We start from the raw sequence: 16,003 nt of genomic DNA, 5'->3' as shown, positions 1-16,003 counted from the left end.
GGTCGTGTATCACTGGATCCGTGCTTTACCGCAAGTCTTAAAGTGCCAGCAGCTTTAAAGTGAACCACTGTCAGTCACAACAGCAGTTAGTAGGCCACTGGCTGTTTGTGTTTACTTAAAAATTTACTTCAAAACCTTTTGTTTTTTTTATTTATATTAGGTTAAGCATTATCAATTACAGTTATTAAGTATTTATATTCACATAGTATTTAAAGTTGTAAAAAAAACATTACAAATATTTACACAATTTACAAACAAGGAAAAATCCTAGAATGGAATCCTAAAGGGACTGACTGTTAATTTCATACATTATTATCGCCCAGCTCATAAACGTGAAAGCACTTACACATAACAAACATTACCATATACTTTTTTTTTTCAAAATTAAGTATTTACATAAAAAATATACATTCATTTTTGTGGAAATAAAGAAAATGAAATGTAATGACTTTGATTAACCACTAGTCTTATCAGCAGTTGCTTATATCTATTTTTTGGGCATTCTTTTAATAGGTTAAACATTTTTATACATATATTATATTATATTATATTTTTCAAACACATTCTGAAAAACTACAGTTTTTTAATGTATCAGTATTAGTTATAAAAATTCACAATACGTCACCATAATGCAGTGTTTATTATGAATAGTGTAGAGTGAATCGAGTATGGTTTTGATGTTTAAGTTTATTTAACACTTTCCAGATAGCAGTGGTGGCAGTGAAAAATACATGGATAGAAGAGTCATAAAGAACTTTGAAAAGTCCACAAGAGAATGAAATAGAGTAGACATAGCTAAGTAGCTAGACATAGATAAACGATGGGTCAGATGTATAAAGTTACGTATGATTGTTGTGTGTTTGATAATATATTGCATAAATGTGTTCATGCAAAGCATATTTTCCTTGAAAAGAATACCCCTTACAACCTAATCCAAATTCCCTACATTAGCCCCTAATGTTTTAGGCTCAGCCCCTGGTGGTTTTATATCCTAGATATGCCCCTGCTACAGTATATTAAATATGGGGCCGCTTTTAATGTTACTAATTGTGGCTCTAATAACAAAAATAATGTTCTTTATCTGCATGGTTGGATTAAGCAAAATGTTTAAAATATTACTGATATTTGTTTATATATTGCTGTGTTTAATATGTTAACCTACTATTTGTTACCATTTGTAAATGATTGCCATTTGAAAGACATTTCTGATTAGTCCCCTGTGAAAATTAAGCATAGTAGTATTGGTAGTTTAACATGATATTTATAATAAACATATCTTATCTTTGCACAGAGACAGATGTGAGATCTCAGGACAATTTCACTCATATCTTTCAGATAGTACCATTTTCTTATTCTAAAAAAACAGTAATGGCTTACAGTACTTTTAATTTGTAGAGAGGCAACATTGTATGTTTGAGCGAAAGAAATATGCTGAAAGCATCACTGAAAAGGGACAAATAATCTTTCAAAAGAAACATTACATCATTTATAACTCATTTTTGATGATGTTTTTACAACATTGCATCCATGGGTTTTGATATTTGTGCTGCTAACACAACAGTCTATGAACTGAGATACAGGAACATCTAGCTGCCTCCTTTTTCTTCTGTTTTTGTGGCATTTTTCTGGGTTTATCGACCTTTTTTTTGGTCACATCAGATGGGTCAGCCGGTCAGCGATTATGTGCGATCATTACGCATGATGTGCAGGTAAAGGCCGAGTCATTACGCAGCTGCCCGAGCAGAAAACGAGGGCAGCGGCTTGGCATCCTGCCATTCCTCCGCTGGTCGCACAGATGCACCACAATGATTAATATTAACACACACACCTTCTCTCTTCTCTTTGGGTAGCCCAAACATGCTAATCACTGACTGTGACGTTAAGGAGCGGGGCAAGCTGCATCGTCCGCCATATGGCGCAGAGTAAATACTCTTTAAACGGCTGGCACGTGGAATGGGGGGTCTTCATCTAAAACCTGCCTGCTCAGGGAAAAAGCTGAAAAAACAGACCAAAACAAAGTCACTCAAAGCGCTGAGCACACAAAAAGAACATCAGCTCACCTTGAGCCCGTCCTTCCAAAATGGCCAGGTGAGAACAAGAAGAGATTTGTAACTCAATTAACCTTTGTTCACCTTTTCCAAAGTTTGAAAATCCTTCCAAAGTTGTCCTTTTTAATTCTGTTTTTAAACCTACTGAGTGCTGCGTGCTATTTGGTGTCAGAACATAAAGTGGCCCCAATAAGGTGTAATTACCATTCAAAGTTTTGGGTCGCGTCGTATTTTGGGTCACATTTTATAGTAATAGTACACCCATCAAAACTATAAAATAATTCAAATCTAACTATGGGAAATATGTAAAATTCTATAAGAAACAGAATAATTCGGCAACAATTTAAATGATATTTAGCTCTATGTTTTGCATACATGTCATGTCAAGTGCAATGTTCACAATGAAAAACTAGCTTGCATTCTAACTAGCTTGTATTGTGTACAAGCTTGGTTCCCATGCATGATATAATAAAGCTTAATATTTTTTTCTGTAATCTGTTTTTGATGTTAAAATTTTATAGGTTTAAAAATTCCTTCTCTATGTTATGTTAAGGAAGCCCAGTCTCCTGAACAGTACGCAGACCAAAGACTGAGCCTCGTCCGTCTGATGTGACTTGTCTTATCACTGAAGCGGGTATCAGCGTGGTCTTTGTGTTTCTCCAGTGCAGCCCCCCAGCCCCTCACACAATTGCTTCCGAGCCTATCCGTTTGCCATGGCTCCATTGTGCCGCCTGGCGCCACCCGCGTCGCAGTTTCACTGACGTCCTGCACAAGAGCGATATAAAGCGACAGATAGAAACAGGAGACTGGCTGCGCTGAACTCTTTCTCCTCTGCACGGTTGTTTTCTCTCCTGCCCTTCTCAGGTTCTCTGCCTCTGAGGATGTCTGCGTTATCATAGTCATCCACCTGTTGTCTGGGGCCGTGACCTGTGCGCTGAGGTGTCTTCACTGCCAAAATAAAGATGAACGGCAAGAATGTATGCTAAAGGATAAATGACACAAAGATTATTTTAAAATGAGAAACTGATGGAGGCTACATCAATCCATCCATCCATCCGTTCTTAAAGGTATAGACCAAGTTAGGTACAGCATTCAATAAAAAGTGCAGAAAATAGGAAATATTGAAGAAAAGTTCAGAAAGTATTATATATAAAATTGCATTATTGAAAATTAAATAAATAATATTTATTTAATTATTTATATTAAAAAAATATTCTTTTAAAATAACTAAGGCTGCAAAATATAGCAAAATTATCAGAATATTACTAATGTGTATATCGCAATATGCATTTTAAAGGAATAGTTCACCCAAAAATGAAAATTCTGTCATCATGTACTCACCCTCTTGTCTTTGTATAGCTGTTTGTCTTTCTTTCTTTTGCGGTAGCCATTAACCTCTATTGTACGGACACAAAACCAATGCAAGTCTGGGTACCGCCGTTGTTCAGTTACCAACATTTTTCAAAATATGTTATTTTGTGCTCTGCAGAAGAAAGAAGCCATATGGGTAGGGTTAGTATATGATGACAATGATAAAAGTTCATTTTTGATTGAACTATCCATTTAAAACAGTTTGCAATAACTGAATGATTTTTGTACTTCAAAATGTTATTTATTTTTATATTTTTTCAATTGATTTTGCAAACTTAAAGCATTATCGTATGGCATATGGTTTACAGTTTACAGTAATCATTCTCTGTAGTTGCAGCAGTGCTATTTTAATATGCCAGAGGACAACTGGCTCTCCCGGTTGGGTCTGGTCTTTCCCAAGCAGTGACGTCAGTTCACCTAAAGCCAAGGTATGCAATCTTACTACTTTACCTCGACATGACAGGCTCGCATATTTATTCATTTCTGACCCGATCATACATGCTGCACCTGCAGCAGCCATCCTCACGTATAATAAAGCACAACACGCTTTAAATAATCTATTGATGAAAACATCATATAGTTTTAAAACAAATGGAAGCAGATCTGATATGTGATGTGAAAATTTAGAAGAGTGAGTTCGGCGGATTCAAACTTGCTTCTGCGGCAGAGTCAAAACTATGTCACGCGTCGTTCGCACTCCACCACTGAAGAGCTGCTGATAAACTCGTTTCTGGGGGAGGAGCCACCTACATTTTTCGCGCTTCCGACGCCCATGTCCCTGCAATAAATACTGCAGTAAAATATTGAATTGACCTGACCAGACATCCAAGGTATGGCAGCCGCCAGCCCCTGCCTTACCCAAATGACGCCCCTGCTCCCAAGGTTTTTTTTTCTCCACTCTTATACACATACGTACATCCATTCCTTGCCACCGTTGCCACTGGCTCACTCACTGGGAGACTGATGACTTTGCTTAATCCATAAATATACAATTTACATTTAACAACTTACATGCGCGTTAACATACCTACAGTATAGTTCACGCAAAAATGATAAATACTCATGTCGAGCATTTATTTTCCCTACTATGGCAGTACATGGGGGATGAGATCTGTTTGGTTACTGACGTTCTTCCAAATTTCTTCCTTTGTGTTTAGCAGAACAAAGAAATTTATACAGGTTTGGAACAACCTGAGGGTGAGTAAATAATAACAGAATTTTCATTTTTAGGTGGACTGTCTCTTTAATTTTAACAAGTATATTCTAAATACCATATACTGTCTTTAATTGTTTTCCTCACTACCATTATTATTATTTTAATTATGATGTATGTTAAGCTGCTTTGCTACAATAAAAATTGTGAAAAGCGCTATATAAATCAAATAGAATTGAATATTGCACGTCACATTACATAGTTATTGAATAATGAATTTCCGTCAATATTGTGCAGCCCTAATAGTAACCAAGTAAAAGTTACTAACATAATTAAAATAATTACAAATAAAAATGCAGATTTAACAAATTGTGAATGTAATTAAGCCAGAAGAATTAAAAAGGATCTAATACCCTGCAGTCCAGGCCTCCTGAGATGCTTCCGTCTCTACAGTCACCATTCACCCTCATTAAAGAGCTTTCATAAACTGACGCTCTAATCCTTCTTATGGTTAAAAATCCTGTCACAGTGCTGAAGAGCTTTAGTGCTGCGCCTGCCATATGAAGTCAACGCATCCTCTTCGACAGCACTCAATACTTTCCCATTAGTGGGAAACTCCTTTGGGATGGGACCTTTGGCTCCCATTAGGCAAGTCAATAGAGCTAATACTGTACCGAGAGTGGAAACGCACCTATAGGCAAAGCCTGTTGTTGCAGATGTGTATCTGTGTCTTGACATTTAGGCCTTGAGCATATGTGCTCATTTTGATAGTTGTTCTTGCCTTTTTTTATGAACCGGCATGTTTTATCTTTCGTTTTGATAAACCGTCTTGTGCTCCTGGAAGCGAGACTGACATTTGCCCCTCGTGGGGTATTACTTTCTCAATGCGCAGTGGCAACAGTCTGGGATCCGATAAAATCCACCTGCACTCTGTCGAGCAGATTATTGAACATTGATCGAGTGTCAATATTCACCTCGTGCACTCTGTAATCCCCTGGTTTGGACTTGCTATTCTTCTACTCTTGTATATTCTACTTGTTTGTTAGCATATGTGACTTACGAGAATATCATGTGCATTTATGCATTTAGCAGACATTTTATTAGTACGTGGGCAATTCGTTGTGGATGTGAGATTTTGAGTTTAACCTTGAAATATAAATTCTATATAAATAAAAAAAAATAAAGGTGCTAATGAGAGTTCATTGTGTAAAAGAACCTTTTTCTTTGCTTCTTACTTGTGGAATCAAAAGGTTCTGTTGATGTAACGGACTGAAAAAGAACCTTTTAGACAGCTTTATTTTTAGGAGTGGGCCGCATGTGCAATCGTGGTGAGTTATGCTGATATGAAAATGAGTTGCATCAAATGTTTCTCTTCATGTATTCCACAGAAAAAAAGGAAAACAACAAAACGACAGGAAAGTGAGTAAGTAATGAAGGAATTGTCATATTTTGTTAAACAATGTACTGTTTCTCTCGCTGGCAGTAAAAGTCAGAGCTTACATAAAATTGACAGTTTCATGCAATTATAATACCAATATATTTGTAACAAAATGGCTCAAATCAACGTTTATTTGACATAATATTTATTTATAAATATAGCTGTCAAATGGCCAAATACAAGTGAATTGTTAGGCCTGTATATCTGTGTGTTTCATGTTTGAGCACAAGAGGGAGGCAGAGATCAACTTTATCACTAGGGCACAATGATGTTTGAAACATTCAGGAAAATCCTTTCTCTAAAAATCTGACTAAATCACTAACAATATTCTTGCTTCACAGCTCATACTTGCCCAAAAGGTAAACATTGGTGTTGATTTTCTCCTATTTTTGCCTGTACTTCTATGTAGCTGACAATAAAAACATGTAAATCACGCATGGACCAATAGAGTGCAGCATTACACCTTAGTAAAGTTGGAATCGAGAAAATCTGTTAGCACTGTCTGTTAAGTCTTAAGTATTGAATTTTAAAACATCTCTCCATTCTAAAAATGCTTTGGCGAGTTAACGTTTGCATTCTAAATGAAGATTTTCTGTTGAAAAGCATGTCATTTGCATCCTTTAGGTTAGATTTATTTGCATGCATGCACAACATGTAGACATTTATGCATTTGTCAGTCTGGATTGATGCAGTATGTGTCCATGTTTGACTAAAGCAGAAACCCATTGACTGTGATGGAGCTTACAGTGGAGGTTGTACAGTAAGAGCATTGCTGAGCTCTGGTCCAATGTGCCGGTGTCATACACACACGTTAATGCTCAAAGCAAAAAGAAATCAGATGTTTGGATGCAGTAAATGCTGAGGACACCTCTCTGGAGACCTCGCACACGATTTTGACACTCTGCAGGCCGCGTTTCGTACCACAGTGAGCGCAAAAAAACAGACAAATACACCCCTCTTACAAGCACACGCTGGGGAGCGGGGTGGAAGCCCAAAATCAGCGCTATAAACGTATAAATAATTAAAGTCAATGGGGGTGGGATTTGGCCTGAGCTGGTCCAGCGAGTTGATTTTAAACGCTGCTGATGGAACATATCATTTCTAATGAAGATCCATTGGTGCGGAACGCTGGAGAAAGCACGATGATGCTCGGATAGCGATGTTGTCTGTCTCTTGAGCAGTGTTTTGTCCACCTCTAGGGTAAATGCTTTACTCTGTATCTGATGGCTTTCTAGTAAGTCTCTTGGTTACAGGAGGGCTGTGGCTGGAGTGGATCACCATCACAGGTCTCCAGTGCAGATGCGTGGGCTTTGCTGACCCGCCGTGCTATTTTTGGGTTGAAAGCGTTTTTTTTTCAGTATGGCGGTTGGACCTCTGGAAGGTTTGGGTTTCCATTTAGGTCACTTTGCCCTTGCGGGTAATTGTAGCAGGTACAGACATTTCACGGTCTGGTTTTGAGATTCATGTGCTCATCATTCACAAAGTTCTAGTATACCCTGCCCTTTATGGGTTAATCTAATAGTCAACATTACCCAAATTGACCCTTTTTAATGTCAATTCAATGTTCTCTGTCTTATTGTCCACAGTTAACTTGTATGACGTAGTATTTCTGTGCTCGATTCACTCCGCCAGGGTTCGTACAGGTTTCTGAGTTTTTTCGAACATGGATTCCCGTTTCGTAACAAGGGTTCTTAGTCTCTTATTGGGCAATTCTCCCGGAAAAGCACACCCACGCATCATCCACCGAGCGAAAGAGCACCAGCGAGCGTGAGAGAAAGAGCATGACCACACGCCAAACAGCCAGCGTGAGAAAGAGCACGTCCATCAATGCCTCGGCAGACTGACGTTTAGCTGTGTTTGTTTGCTCACTACATTTTGGAGATGGATGGTATATAAACGGTGGATATAACGCTGGATTTGGAGATCGTTTGAAACTGATAGATGGCGCGGTCCCAGCGCTAAAATATGCCGGACATGAACCGCACACGGTAAATCAAACTAAGTCATATGTCTGTGTTTTGTTGTCAGTCAGGGCATACGTGCATAATGTAAACGACATAAAGGGATACTGCGATGATGTATTGTGTGCTTGTGCTGTACTTCCGTCCAGGGGCGGACTGGCCATCTGGCGTCCCGGGCGTTTTCCCAGTGGGCCGCTAACGTATGGGGCTGTAACGAAGGCGTTGGCCGCTTAGACGGACGTATTATAAATGCGAATGCACGCAACGCGAATGCAAAAGACACGCATGCATGCACCCCCACCCCCCCAACAGATTCGGTTGAGGGCCGATGCGGGCCTAAAATTGCCATGGCCGATTTTTCTTCCCAGTCCAGCCCTGCTTCCATCTCCCCTGCCCGCCTCCAGCAGCTCGTCTTTTTCCGGAAATAATCGTGTATCTAAATTTGATCAAACTAAATACTCTTCGAAGATACGAAGTGCTACTGTATAGGTACTCAAGATTAATATGAGATTTGCAGAAAATGCGTTTTACCTCATTTTTAAACTCTGTTGCATATTGGCGCAGACAAAACATGAAATGAAATATTTGTATGATTTTAGCAGATTTGAGCAAATTCAAACCTTATTATGTTGTTTTATGTAACATAAATGTGAAACTTATGGGAGTAGTAAGAAAGCTGAGGTTCTAAGCTTTCAAAATATACCATATGTCTAGTTTTGTGCTTCACAACTTTGATTTGATGATGCAATATTGGACCCACCGGTGGTTCTGCAGGGAATTGCAGAGTGTAAGAGGTTGAAAACATCAACATTAAAAGTCCAGTTTAGGAAATTTTATGGCATCTAGTGGTGAGGTTGCAAGTTGCAACCAACGGCTCACCCCACCCCTCCCTGTCGAAGCACTAAGGTGGCTGACAGAACTAAGATGTCATCACGTTTTCGCTTCTTTGCCGAAGGAGATAACATATTTATGAAATGCTCCGTAGAGCAGTTTGTCCGTTTAGGGCTACTGTAGAAACAAGATGGCGAATTCCATGCAAAGGGACCCGCGGTGTATGTAGATAGAAATAGCTCATTCTAGAGTAATAAAAACTTAACCTTTATGACTTTTTTTCTGCAGAACACAAAAAAAGATCTTTTGAGGAGCATTGCTAACAAAACAACATTTGACTTCCATTGTATGGACACAAAACCACTGAGCCATTTTTCAAAATATCTTCTTTTGTGTTCCACAGAAGAAAGAGTCATATACAGGTTGTGAACGACACAATGGTGAATAAATGATAGCGTAACTTTTATCTTTGGGTGAATTACAGTCTACCATTAACAAACTGTGAGTTCTATGAAGGTCATTTTTGTCAATTAAGAATGCGTTTAGTGTATGGTCATATCAAATCTAGTGCTGAAAAAGGTTGAACTGTGGACTTCCTGGTGAACTGCATTCTGTGTGTGGAGTGGATAGCCAGTGGCCCTTCACCTTGTTCGGTAACACGCGGCCTAGCGAGACCCCCGTCTTCATACTCTTGACAGGCTCGGGTTAATCAGTCTCTCTGGGAATACCGCTGTTCTCTCTCTGAGCTGTGAAGAGAAAACCTCTGTTCTATAATACGCATATCACAGTTTCTCTTACACAGACAGCCGCCTCAAGACACACTCTCTCCCTCTCTCTTTTACACTCACTTACAGTTTATTGTGACTTTGGATGCCCATGTGGCCAACCGAGTCCTGTTTTTTTCCGATGTACAGTATGTTTAAAATGTTCAGCATATTTATATGGTAGTATTACAAAATACAGTTATTGTTACTACTGTAAAACCATTGCTAGATTTATATATTTTCTGAAGATAATGCTTCTCATATCTAAGGTGTTTTAGTGTTAGGTCCTTGTGGGGACTGTGTAGGTAAAACCTGACCCACGTACACCAATTACACCAGCTCACATGGTCAACAAGTGTGACAGCACAGTCAGATATTTATGCCTGTAAGAACTGTCAATGTTGTCTAGAGAGAGAGAGGCATGGGACACTTCACTCCATAACCACTGACCCCTCAGGAAAAGCCGAGCCCACCTGCGGCCAGACTGAGAGAACGTCCTGCCTCTCTCTCTCCCCTCGCTCACCTCATTTCCTCTCTGTCTTCCTGCGTTTGATTGGCAGCCTGTATACTAGCAAGAAGAGTGTGGCTCTGAGCGCTCGCTCTTGTCTCTCGGCTGTATTAATCATACTATTGACAGACATACACAATGACAGGCTGCAATAAGAGATGATGCCATCTTTATGAGTGTCCCACAGCCCTGCAGCGCTGGGTGTGAGAGAGAGAGAGGTGGCTGGCGGGCCTGTAATCACGGTTAATTCACAGGAGGCTACACTGGTTTGTCACTCACACCTCCTTCACACGCATGTGAACACACACACACAGGTGCTGAGGAGTAGCGCTAGTCTCACACAGCCGGACTTTTGACTTGTAGCATGAAGTCTGATTCACTTTGCACCTCGTTCTGGGCGAGAGCCACCCGCTGACCATATGACCTACACGTTAAGCTGCCAACCACAGCTTTTGTTCATTTTGGTTTTGATTTTGGGAGTGGGTTTTATTTGTTTCTTTTATCTGAAATAGACGTTTGGGAAAACAATGCTTTTGTGTGTAGACACAAATTAGTACACCGTATGAAGAGTTCATTTGCAAAAACGCTTTGTCAAAAATCATGTTTTTTACCGTGCAGCAAATTTTACATCTGGGTCATCCTGGGCCACAAAACCAGTCACAAGGGTCAATTTGTCGAAATTGAGGTTTATACATGATCAGAATAAATACGCTTTCCATTGATGTATGGTTTGTTAGCAAAGGACAATATTTGGCCGAACTATTTGAAAATCTGGAATCTGAGGGTGCAAGAAAATCAAAATATTGAGATAATCGCCTTTAAAGTTGTCCATCAGAGCCACTGTAGCAGGCCGTTGCTAAGAAAAAACAGGTTTATTTTAAAGCTCTCTATGGGCTTACTGCTGTAATGACGTGGTGGAGAGTAGATGAAACTAAAAGCTGTGTTTCTGGCCATTTTTGTTCGCTATTTTGTGGCATCCATTCACAAGAATAACGTTTTTATATTTTTACGCTAGGAAATTTACAAAATATCTTCATGGCGCATGATCTTGACCTAACATACAAATGATAATGTCGACCCATACAATGTATTGTTGGCTATTGCTTCAAATGACCCCTGCTACATGACTGGTTTTGTGGTCCAGGGTCACATATAGGTATGTTAAAAGTTTTGAAAAATGTGTCAGATTGATACTGTCAGAGATGCCTGATTTGTATTCATTTTCTATATCGACACATATCCCAAATCTTCTTGCTGTTCAGCGGTGCAGAAAAAGCATTCTCGGAGGAGAGTGTCAGAGGTCACAGGCCAACCAACCGTTAGACGTGTTCAAGTGAAATTCAGCTGCCATGCTAACTGCCTCTGCGATTGCTGTATTAAATCCCAACTGAGACCAAGAAATGAAATACAGTGATATAGCTCAGAAGCTGGAAGAACAGCATGACGGCCATGAGTGATTTGAAGGGTTCCTTGTGCTAACTGAATATTTGCATTGTAATTGTAATAAAGACATGAGTATGTGAGTACTTGTGTCTTTACCGCACACACACATGGTGTATAGCGAATGTTGTTTCCAGTAATGATGGCAGGGGACGTGTCTTTGATCACAGGTGCAGAAACGACAGACATTTGACTGCCAAGAGCTTCAGAGGGTTGATGGACAACTGACTCATTTGTCTCCAGATTCACTTGACAGGTTTTCTTACATTCACTACTCCCTGATAGACGTTTGAAACCACTTTCAGTCTTGGCTTCCTTGGAACAAAAATTCTGTATGGTCAGATATAGGAGAAAAGAAATTTAGGAAAAAGCAGAAAAAAGTTAACACGAGCAAAAGTGTATCTCGGTTGTTTTTGTAAATTCTACAGAACACCCATGAATGTGTTTTAGAAAAATGTAATCCAATTATCTGTTATCAAAGTTGTAGGCTATTGTTTTTTACCTAGTGTGTAAAACCGTTAACGGATCGCTTTATTGTAGGATTCAGAGAGAAAGAGTGAACAGTCATGTAAAACCAAATTTCAGGTTTTGGTGCATAAATCCAGATGTATCTATTTTATATCGAGATTTTTTCATTTGATAAATTTGTTAATCATGTAAGTAAATCATTAGATATTTTATACAAATTTCATACGTCAAAAGTATTTTGGCATAAAATTCACTATATTTTGCCATCTCTCTTTAAACATCAAATGCACTGTTCGATTGGTGACATCATCATGACATCACACAACACCCCAACGGGTGCCAACATGTCCTCGGGTGAAACAACATCAAAGATGTCGGTCTGCTTTCGACTGTGTACTTATTCATCCGAACGACTCGGACAATTTCAGATCAATACGTTTTGCTTTCATAAAACAATAATCATTCATCAACTCAAATGGGCTTGTCTGGTGTTGGAGGAATATGCAGGTTGTTATGAATGATCCCAAAGTAAGAGCATTTTTAAAGAACCACTTTGCGGTATCGTTCGCTCAGGTATTTTCGGGTGGCGTCACACGTCTATCTGTTATGTATTACACAGGCTTTAATCTTTCCATTAGAGGCAACATTTGTGCCTTAAAACGGATTCATTGCGGAGATAAATTGGTACCAGCGAGAAGACCTCAGACTATGAGATTACAGTTAACTCACGATTCAATAATTGATAACGTCTCTGATTGTGATTGCTCTGCGAGATGTAGACTATGAAAAAATGTCACTTTAAAAGTTTATGGGGGAAATATTTGCTAATGGGCATTCAGAGTTGTTCAAAGCACATCCGTCCATTACCTGTCCCTCATACTACCACGTCCCATAATGCACTTCAATTTGTTATATCGGACAAAAACTTTTAGATTGGTCATTTCTTCTGAGTCTTAATCATTTATATCTTTTTCTTTCCTTAAAAGAATCACTTTCATAGATGTGCTTGACAAACAAAATGCAGTCGAACGGCCTGTTTGTGTTGCTGCCTGCAGGACATTCTTGAAGTATTCAGTTTTCAATACTTGTTATTGTTTTCTTCAAGCTTTAATTCATTGTCCATCTTTATCCCCGCACAGCTTTGCTGTTATACAGCGAGGACCGTTCAGCAAACTCCTTCAGACGGCCGTGACATCACCAATGAAGGGCGTTAAACAGACACGCAAGGTCTTGGGAAACGCTAATACGAGCGTGTCTGTTCATTTTCCGTCTCCTGTTCTTCGATCCGCCCGTATTGGAGCGGAGATGAAGATGAGTTCGGCTGTCATCCTTACGTGTGTTTCATTGCTCGGCTCGGAGTGTGAAGGGAAGTATGTCAGACTGATACACACGAGGGGAAATTTTATGTGGCACTCCTTCATTTCACATTCACACACGCTTAGAGTTTGAATGGAGATGTGCTATCTTATTTGTAATTCTAGAAATCCTTTTAGGACTGTTGTTTATGTGTGCCCGTGCGTGATTCGCAGTTAATGAAATATTAAAATGACTGCCCTACTTCAACCATTCCCTGTTAAACAAAATCCTTTTTGTGAACCGCCAAACCTTCCTCGGTTAACCAGGTTCTTCGGAAAGATCATAGTAGCGGACCAGCTTATAAAATAGTAAATTATTCTAGGCTTGTTTTTGCCTACAAAGACACACCTTACCCATGGTAAAATTACTTTAACACATGGCCTCTCGGGGAGTGTGCTTTTGTTTTACCCCACATTTCACTTCAGTGTAAGGTTCGCAAGTTTATAATACCTCATTTTCTTCTAAAGTATCGATATTTTCCTCAAGAGGACGTGAAGAGTTCAAATAGGCAGCCACAGAATGATCACCATCTCAGAGGGCCAGAAACATTACTGTGTAGTCCACGGAAATCAATACATTTAGCATCTGTTCCCTGTACACACGCATCCTGATGCAATTTCCTGCTCTCGTGAGAATACTCACTTCCGACCTTTCATGATCTGATGCTCATCGACAGATGTGATCATCTTTGTAAGTGTTTTTTTAAATATAACGTTTGAGGACCCACATCAACCTCATTTTCTTGCTATATAGATGCAGACAAATGCCGCTAACGTGCACCTCCTCAGGAGGTGAGGCAAGAAGCTGTCCAGAGCCGAGAAATAAATGGGTTTTGAACAGAAGAATAATGTCCTGTCTGGAAGAGGAAGTCTCAGGAAGTCAATGGGAGCTGGGAAGCCAAAGGCCACGCAGCAGCTACAGGTGAAACTCATTCCTCTCCGACTGACGTAGATTGATTCTACCAATCTGCGCCGCTGGTGTCGCAGTAAGTTGAATCTAAATAATTCAAAGGGGCCAGATATTTCAGATTACTTTATTTTATTCGAATGCGAGCGAGTGGCTGAGAATTGGCCACCGTTTTCCGTGCAGAATTGGGTTGTGCGACATCTTGCTGTGAATAAAGATGTGATACGATGCGTCTTGTCGCATTTTAGTTTTTAATCTAAAGATTTTCTATTGGATATAGGTCTATATTGTTTTCACATTGACATGTTGTTGTTATTATGATTTTCCTAACAACATTTGTCAGTTTTTGAGACGGGTATTTTGCTAACTTTATGTTAGCTCAGCTAGCCGATTAGCATACGTTCTTACAAAAAATGATGTTTAAAGGGATAGTTTATCCAAAAATGAAAATTCTTCCATAATTGATTCACCCTTTTGTTGTTCAAAACCTGTATTTGACTTCTCTGTGAAACACAAAAGAAGATTTTTCATGAAATATTTCTGTGGTTTTGTGTCCATACAGTGGAAGTCAATGCGGCCCAGTGTTGTTTGGTTACCATATTTTGGCTTCAAAATATCTTTTGTGTTCTGCAGAAGAAAGAAAGTCATACAGGTTTGGAATGACATGAGTGAGTAAATGATGAAAGATTTTTTTATATTTTTGGGTGAACTATCCCTTTAAGATCATAAAAACAACTGCCAATGCATATGTGCAGGGCATACTTCATATGGATGTGCAGTTTTTGTCCTGATCTTGGAAGACAAACAAAATGTGACGTTCCCTTAACAAGTTTTACCACCTGTTTACATTTAGACACGCCACAGCGCCCCTTGTGGCAATACTGAGAATGCAGCAGGAAATTGATCAGTTAAAGGAACAGGCCACTCTAAAAAGTCTTCATTTACTCACCCTCAAGCTGTTCCATATCTGTATAAAGTTCTGATGAACACAGATAAAGATATTTGGCAGAATGCGTTTAACCAAAAAAATGTTGCTTTAGAAATATCTTTGTTCTGTTGAACATAAAGGAAGATATTTTGAAGAATGAGGAAAGCAAACAGTTCTGGGGCAGTTTTGGCTACCATTGTCATTTTTTCTACTATGGTAGTCAACTGTGGCCAAAAACTGTTTGGTTACAAGCATTCTTCCAAATATCTTTCTCTGAGTTCATCAGAACAAAGAAATTTATATAAATTGGGAACAACTCAAGGGTAAGTAAATGATGACCGATTTTTTATTTTTTGGGTGAACTGTCCCTTTAAGACAGTGATGTCATGCGATGTACAACTTGTTGACACACCTAACACAGGTACACCTTGTATATTTCTCTGCGTTACTATGGCAGTAAATAACCTCAAATGTCTGTGCTATCAAACCACATGTTATCATTTGGACATTGCTTTCAACTGTTAACTTTAAAACTTTAAAACACTGAATGTCGAAAGAAGACCGATTTCTCTGATGTCCACTATATGTACTTGCATTGCATTCTGTTAAAAAACAACAACTCGTGAGATGGAGCTGAGTGCGTTCGGGCCTCTTTCTTAGATTGTTGCAATGGATTTTAAAGCAGCTAGCATCAAAATCTGCGCACGCTCCTCGCCACACAAAGCCTCTCATGTTCAAGGCCTCCTTCTCCTCCAAGACATGCGAATCTGTCAATCAAACAAATAAAGAACCAACCGCCCTCCTTTCGTTTCAAGATGGCTCGTGATCAAT

Source organism: Triplophysa rosa, linkage group LG7 (assembly GCF_024868665.1).
Source record: "Triplophysa rosa linkage group LG7, Trosa_1v2, whole genome shotgun sequence".
Classification (NCBI taxonomy): domain Eukaryota; kingdom Metazoa; phylum Chordata; class Actinopteri; order Cypriniformes; family Nemacheilidae; genus Triplophysa; species Triplophysa rosa.
The sequence above is the reverse complement of the archived record's forward strand: the minus strand, read 5'-3'. Positions refer to the sequence as shown.